Source organism: Triticum aestivum, chromosome 6B (assembly GCF_018294505.1).
Source record: "Triticum aestivum cultivar Chinese Spring chromosome 6B, IWGSC CS RefSeq v2.1, whole genome shotgun sequence".
Taxonomy (NCBI): Eukaryota; Viridiplantae; Streptophyta; class Magnoliopsida; order Poales; family Poaceae; genus Triticum; species Triticum aestivum.
In genome coordinates, this window is record NC_057810.1 from 143,155,163 (window position 1) to 143,161,770 (window position 6,608).

The 6,608-nt window shown below is 48.1% G+C and overlaps 1 long non-coding RNA gene across 1 annotated transcript; it reads right to left on the minus strand.

Annotated features, from left to right (window-relative positions):
• Positions 1 to 215: 215 nt before the first annotated feature.
• On the minus strand, positions 216 to 2,272 carry LOC123133794 (uncharacterized). Its single transcript, XR_006465391.1, has 2 exons — positions 2,032 to 2,272; positions 216 to 549 (listed from the first exon to the last, which is right to left on the minus strand). It is a non-coding gene; the product is annotated as an uncharacterized lncRNA (long non-coding RNA).
• Positions 2,273 to 6,608: the final 4,336 nt, after the last annotated feature.

Sequence of the window (6,608 nt, forward strand, 5' to 3'; positions counted from 1 at the left end):
CTTTATTAGCCCTCTAGGACATATTTCCTTCAGTATCATGCTAGTAATGGCAAAAATCAAGAACATAAAACCGAATTTTATTTGTAACGGAGTCAGAATAATGTGACAGAGAAATGGTCGTTTAGGGTTGAGGTTGTTGTGTTCATGCCAATAGTATATCTTACCTATTAGTTTAAACAATTTATTATAAATCACCGGTCATGACGCAAACTAAATTATGGTTGTCGTACGCATACAATTATTAATTTTAAACAAGAAACGATCCTCATAGCTACACATCAATGATACAATAAGTGAAGCTTTAGAACTTGTAGACTGAACTACATATGTGAAAAAAAGAAAGTAAATGGTAAAATTACAACGATGCATAATACACATATGTATATCTAAAACGAATGCATTATAGTTCTGAAATTGCAGAGGGATTAACCTTCCATAGTATTGTACACGACCTACAAGTAGAGGACATCGATGACGGCTTGGTCTAGCCTGCCTTTGTGCTGCTAGTTCAAATGCTATAGCCGTACAGCGCACTCCTCCTTCGCGCCCCTGCTATATGCATAACATTCAATCTGGATCAGTCTCACATGATACACATAGGGAAATGTATCGCTCCCATGGATTTACTCAGGGAATACAATTTTTCAGCCCACAAGCAAATATTTTTAGCTCAGAAAAATATTTACCCGGGGAGAACAATTTCTGCAAGTTGCCGGATGAGTTCCAGAATGAATCACTCGCTAGCTAAGCTACAGTACAACCACGAAAGTTCTCCCCTCAACCAGATACATATTCAAATTAGTAAAACTGGGAAAAGATGAAGCGATGATCTGGCAAAATCTGGTTATGAGCAAGCAATAGCATGCTAAACACCACAAGTCACTCTTTGCAGCCAAGAAATGGGCAGCACAGTCTAACTACAGTTAAGCTCGTTTCCGAGCATGTCATCCACATATATATCATACCGCAAGTCTACAAATAAAGTCGAGATTGAAAAAGGTATGCTTCCTAAACAACTAACTGTTTCATGTGCTACAACCTGGTGGAGGCAATTCCACGTACACTTTGTGTGCACCCATCAGATCTTCAGTCGATTTAATCAAACGCCTAGATGTTTAACAACCCAAAAATCTGGCCCTGAGAGAAAAATCAAGATGTCGAATTATTTTTTTAACCGGAACCTCGCATCTGCGGCCTGATAGAGAGGAGCAGAGTGCCGTGCATGTGGGTTCTTGACCCGGAACGCCAGCTCGTTTGCGTCGTCGTGGACGGACAAACAACGTGCGTTTTAACCGATAGTTGTTCAAGAGCTGCCTCCTCTCTTACTCATGCTACTCTCCCGATAGTTGTTCACGCATTGGTCTACACCAATAAAGAATGAGCGGATGCGAGCATGCCGGACACGCGTATGGCAGCCACGACCACAGCGGCCTTGACCGGTGCGGACGACCACGCCGCGTGCCTGCAGATGTTTGAAGTTCGCTATGAACCGAGGGTTCAAGAGATATGTGTCCTCCCTCACCTGTCACCTCCTGTTCGAGCTTGTCATCCTCATACAAGATGGAACTGGAAGTGCAGGATTTTCGTTTTTTAGACCAGTCATGATGTGCGACCATACCACCCCTAAATATCTGGATGAACCCTCCCCGTCTATCTCTCATCATGCTCAAAGAAAAGCGGCGGCCACCACCAGATAGTGAGTGGCAGCGGTGAGGCCTGGGGCCTAAAGGCGGCGGCGCGGCGAGGCATGGTCAGGAGCTCGAACATCCGCAGTGCGTCGAGGTGAGATCAAAGCTCCGAGCAGCAGCGGTGTGGCACTGGCAAGTCCCAACGACCGGATCTGGCGTGCCTCACCGCCAGCAGCTTACATCTCCCCAATAAATCCCCAAACATTCACACAAGCATCAAACGGCTTTACCAGATTCACCTATAATATCAAACCTATCAAGGATAACTGCCGAAAATCGGAGCAGAACAATGGGGAAAGGGAGAATCGTGAGACGGAAGAAAGGCTGAGGGAGTCATACGGACGTTGCAGATAAGTATTGGATGAAGATGCGGGCGCTCTCGACGAAGCCGTCCACGGCGTCCTTGCTGACGATTACCTTCCCCGCTCTTCTGCCTTCTTTCTCGCCGGAGGTGAGCTGAGCGAGACAGCCAGCGGGAGGTCTGCGCTGGAAACGGCCGGTGGGAGGGCGAGCGAGACGGGTGACGGCGACCGCCGCTTCCCCAAATCTCGCGTTCCTTCTGGAGAAGATGAGAAGACGGCACACCAATTTTTACCACGGCTAGAACGTCGGTTGGGCTGCGCTGATGAATGGGCCAGACAATGCAACCTGACCCTGACAGCAGGGGCCCGCTGTGAAAAAAAACAACCGAGCTCTGAGAGGGCTTGATTTCGTGGGAGCATAGTAACTGTAACGATGCCATGACACAAAATCTTCCATCATCCCTATAGCCAGGGTAGTGTCTTTAGTATTGTAATCACTATTCCTACTCCCCCCGTCATAATGCACCGAGTATACTTAATTTTTTTGTTTGGTTTAATTTTTCAAAATGCATTACATTATAGACCGGTGCGCGGTCCCATTTCGCCATTCAATATCCGGACGTGTTTTCCCATTCAACATGGGTCTGCATCGGTCTGGACATGAATTTTTCCGCAAATGGGAAATAAACTGAGGGTTGTGGGCATCTAGACCGTCGCCGCATTGCTCTAGCCCACCCAATAACCCCTCCCGTCTCTCTCTCGCTTTCATCCAATGCACGCGACGCTTGCCGCGCTCCATTTGTACCGGGCTGGAGCATACAATAGCCAACATTGATGTCGAGCGACGTGATCGGACGGGAGGCGAAGCTGACAGACGCGACCTTTCGGGTGTTGCCGCTTCAATGCAGACGTCGCGTCTCAAGAAAAGAACTCCGGCCGCTACCCCAGCATGAAGCGGCCCGATCAGCCCGTCGTATGACCTGGCCGTGGCTATTAAATTCCATAATGCTTTCCATACCGGATTACGTGAGGAAGTATCATATGGTCTTGTGATCGTAACTTCCGGCCATGCCGATGATCCCATTCAAAATAATAAGCTCATTTAACTATGAACTATCCATTCTTATTATGATGCCATGACATAAAATCTTCCATCATCCCTATAGCCAGGGTACTGTCTTTAGTATTGTAATCACTATTCCTACTCCCCCCGTCATCATGCACCGAGTATACTTAATTTTTTTTGTTTGGTTTAATTTTTCAGAAAATCCAATGCATTACATTATAGAACGGTGCGCAGTACCATTTCGCCATTCAATATCCGGACGTGTTTTCCCATTCAACACGGGTCTGTATCGGTCTGGGCATGAATTTTTCCGCGAACGGGAAATAAACTGAGGGTTGTGGGTATCTAGACCGTCACCGCATTGCTCTAGCCCACCCAATAACCCCTCCCGTCTCTCTCGCGCTTTCATCCAATGCCCGCGACGCTTGGCGCGCTCCATTTGTACCGGGCTGGAGCGTACAATAGCCAACATTGATGCCGAGCGACGTGATCGGACGGGAGGCGAAGCTGACAGACGCGACCTCTCGGGTGTTGCCTCGATGCAGACGTCGCGTCTCAAGAAAAGAACTCCGGCTGCTACCCAGCATTGAAGCAGCCTGATCGGCCCGTCGTACGACCTGGCCGTGGCTATTAAATCCCATAATGCTTTCCGTACCAGATTACATGAGGAAGTATCATATGGTCTTGTGATCGTAACTTCCGGCCATGCCGATGATCCCATTCAAAATAATAAGCTCATTTAATTGTGAACTATCCATTCTTATTATTATGATGCCATGACACAAAATCTTCTATCATCCCTATAGCCAGGGTACTGTCTTTAGTATTGTAATCACTATTCCTACTCCCCCTGTCATAATGCACCAAGTATACTTATTTTTTTGTTTGGTTTAAGTTTTCACAAAATCCAACGCATTACATTATAGATAGGTGCGCGGTCCCATTTCGCCATTCAATATCCGGACTTGTTTTCCCATTCAACACGGGTTTGTATCGGTCTGGGCATGAATTTTTCCGCAAATGGGAAATAAACTAAGGGTTGTGGGCATCTAGACCGTCGTCGCATTGCTCTAGCCCACCCAATAACCCCTCCCGTCTCTCTCTCACGCTTTCATCCAATGCCCGCGATGCTTGCCGAGCTCCATTTGTACCGGGCTGGAGCATACAATAGCCAACATTGATGTCGAGCGACGTGATCGGACGGGAGGCGAAGCTGACAGACGTGACCTCTCTGGTGTTGCCGCTTCAATGCAGACGTCGTGTCTCAAGAAAAGAACTCCGGCCACTACCCCGACATTGAAGCAGCCCGATCGGCCCGTCGTATGACCTGGCCGCGGCTATTAAAACGGTGCGCTGACGATGCACATATCCACACTGCCTCCTCTTCAAGCCTAACCTCTTCTCTCCGAACCTCCTTCTTCTCGAGCATCTTAAACTCCCGCGATGTCGAAGTCCTGGTTCTCCGCGCCGACAGGCGGCGGCGGCGGCAGTTATTCGCTAGGCGGTTCATGGCGCTGCCGCCCTTGCTCGTTGGCCCCCTTGGCATCCATGGCGGATGGCTCGTCCAACAAGGAGGAGATTTTCGCCTCCTCCAGTGACGAGGAGGACCAGGCGCCGCGGCAGGAGTACCACCCGTAGCAGCAGTTGCGCCTCCTCGCGAAGGCGGCTCTGACGGACGAGGAATTCTTCCGTTAGATGGAGCTCATGATTGAGCGATTGCTACGTTAGATGGGCCCTGCACCATCGCCGCCGTCGTGTGCGGTCAAGGAGGAGGCGCTGTCCCCGCCGCGCAATCGCGTGAAGCGGGAGACGTTGTCCCCTCTCCGGCGGGTGAAGTAGGATACCCCCCCCCCCCCGAGCGCGCGTAACCGCGGCGACGTCTAGATCAGACGATGTGTCAAACAGAAGTAGTCGTCCCCGCCACGCAAACGCAATTGCGGCGTCCAAATCGTCGAACAGGGCAAGGCCGGCACCAGAGCTCCATGTGCGTCGTCGGCATTGGCCGTGACAGCCCTCCGCACCGCGCAGATCCTCCGCGAGGGCCAGGTTGCTTCTGGACAAGGCTGTCGCGACCCACCAGCGCCCTACCGCCGTTGGAGGGACGACGACGACGGCGACACTGACGGCGATCGTGGTTCGGCCGGGCAGGGTTGCCACGCGTATGAGGTGGTCGGCCGGTACAGGCTATATTTTTTATTTAGTTTCAGTGTCAAAATATCGGTCGTGTATGTAAATTATCTCCAAAAATTTGAATGAATTCTGACGTGTTTGCTTAGAATTGTTCAGTTATTTTATGTTTGAAATGTATGTTGATAGCCTTGAATGGCCGGCTCCCCGCATCCGTGTCCGTAGACTGGTCATCCCTGTCTGCGGACGGGTATGGTGTCTGCGGGGGTGGTGCTATGGGTTGTGACATGGGTGGAGGCGCGGTGGTGCTATGGGTGGTGGCATGGGTGAAGGCCATGAAAACAATGAAGCCAGGGGTGGCAACGAGGCCAATTATGGCAATACAATGTTCAAAGCCATGGAGACAATGGAAGCACAAGTGCCAATGAAGCGATGAAAATTGAGAGGCTATGCACTTTGTTCAATGCAATTTTATTTGTGTTGGTGATGTACTATGCTTGTGGTTTGCATTTGAACTTTATATGGGGGTTTGAGTTGATTTTGATATGTTGATTTGAATTTCAATTTGACACGTTGTCAATTATGTGTAAGGTCATTTTCAAAAGTTAAAATTTTATCCATAGTTCATCAGTCATTTCAAAACATACGCAATTATGGAGGAAATTATGGTGCGGCTATCCTATTTTAGTGTAGCTGTTAGAGCAATGTTGCCCTATTTTAGGACAACTGTTTAAGATGATTATCTTTTCTTGCCAAAAAAAATCACTTTGTGATACCCCAATTTTCACTCACTTTTTGGTGTTCTAAAATAGTGTTGTTGTTAGAGATGCTCTAAATGAGCTTGCATCTGCGTGGTTTATGGAGATGTTTGGTTACCGACACTGTTTCACTACTAGGGAAAACCTTATACACAGAATCTTAGCAGCAGCGCGGTTTAAAAATAGGCGCTATTGCTAACTAGCAGTAGCGAGCTTAACTTAACCGCGCTACTAATAACTAGGTAGCAGTAGCGCTCTAGGTGAAACAAGCGTACTACTATAGTTGCCACGGATTTGCCTCCAGGCTAGATATAGTAGTAGCGCCCTTCCATGGACGCGCTGCTGCTAAAGTACTTAGTAGCAACATTTTTCTGCAAAACTCGCTGCTGCTAAGTGTTGCACCTAATTAAGTTTAGTCCCATATTGCTAAGCGAATAAGGTGTCTACCACCTTAAATATGTTACTTCTCAAACTACCTCAAGCACTTGGTCTTCATTAAACTATAAGTGTAGGATTTGTGGCTGCAATATGAATCTTCACCAGTGCCTATACAGGTACTGTGAGGATTCATGTTGACTATTTAGATTCTAAACAAAAAGATTAATGATGACCAATGTATATTTTTGATGCGTGCTTAGACTTAGCAGTAGCGTGTTTTCATAAAACG